Source organism: Myxine glutinosa, chromosome 5 (assembly GCF_964187855.1).
Source record: "Myxine glutinosa chromosome 5, kmMyxGlut1.1, whole genome shotgun sequence".
NCBI classification, from domain to species: domain Eukaryota; kingdom Metazoa; phylum Chordata; class Myxini; order Myxiniformes; family Myxinidae; genus Myxine; species Myxine glutinosa.
The window spans coordinates 176,750,301-176,751,052 of record NC_136265.1 but is presented as its reverse complement, the minus strand read 5'-3'; positions in this window follow the sequence as shown (position 1 = coordinate 176,751,052).

The window sequence follows — 752 nt, the reverse complement described above, 5'->3', positions numbered from 1 at the left end:
TACCTGTGATCGTGTTTGTTATTTGTGTTTGTTATTTCAGGTTCGCTTTTCTTTTTCCTTCCTAAACTCGAGGACTCTTTTGTGGAGGGCCTTGTACTCGAGCATGGCTCACTGGCTCACCTTTGTGACAGGCTACCTGCAGTGTCCCCACCTGTCTGATAATACGTGATGACTAGGATGGTGGGAATTTACCTTTTTAGGGTGTGCTTGCCTCACTGGTTCACCTTTGTGCCAGGCTATCTGCAGTGTGCCCACCTGTCCAGAATACCAGATGACAAGGATGGAAGAAGTGGAGTCATCAACCCTCCTCCCCCTCCCAAACCCAAATCATCAACCCCCCTCCAAAACCCAAATAATCACCCCCCCTTCCCAAACCCAAATCATCACCTCCTCCTCCCAAACCCAAATCATCAACCCCCCCTCCTAAACCCAAATCATCACCCCCCCTCCCAAACCCAAATCATCAACCCCCCCCCTCCCAAACCCAAATCATCAACCCACCCTCCTCCCAAACCCAAGTCATCACCCCCCTCCCAAACCCAAATCATCAATACCCCCCTCCCAAACCCAAATCATCAATCCCCCCCCCTCCCAAACCCAAATAATCACCCCCCCTCCCAAACCCAAATCAACCCCCCCCTCCCAAACCCAAATAATCACCTCCCAAACCCAAATCATCAACCCTCCTCTTAAACCCAAATCATCACCTCCTCCTCCCAAACCCAAATCATCACCCCCCCCCTTCCAAACCC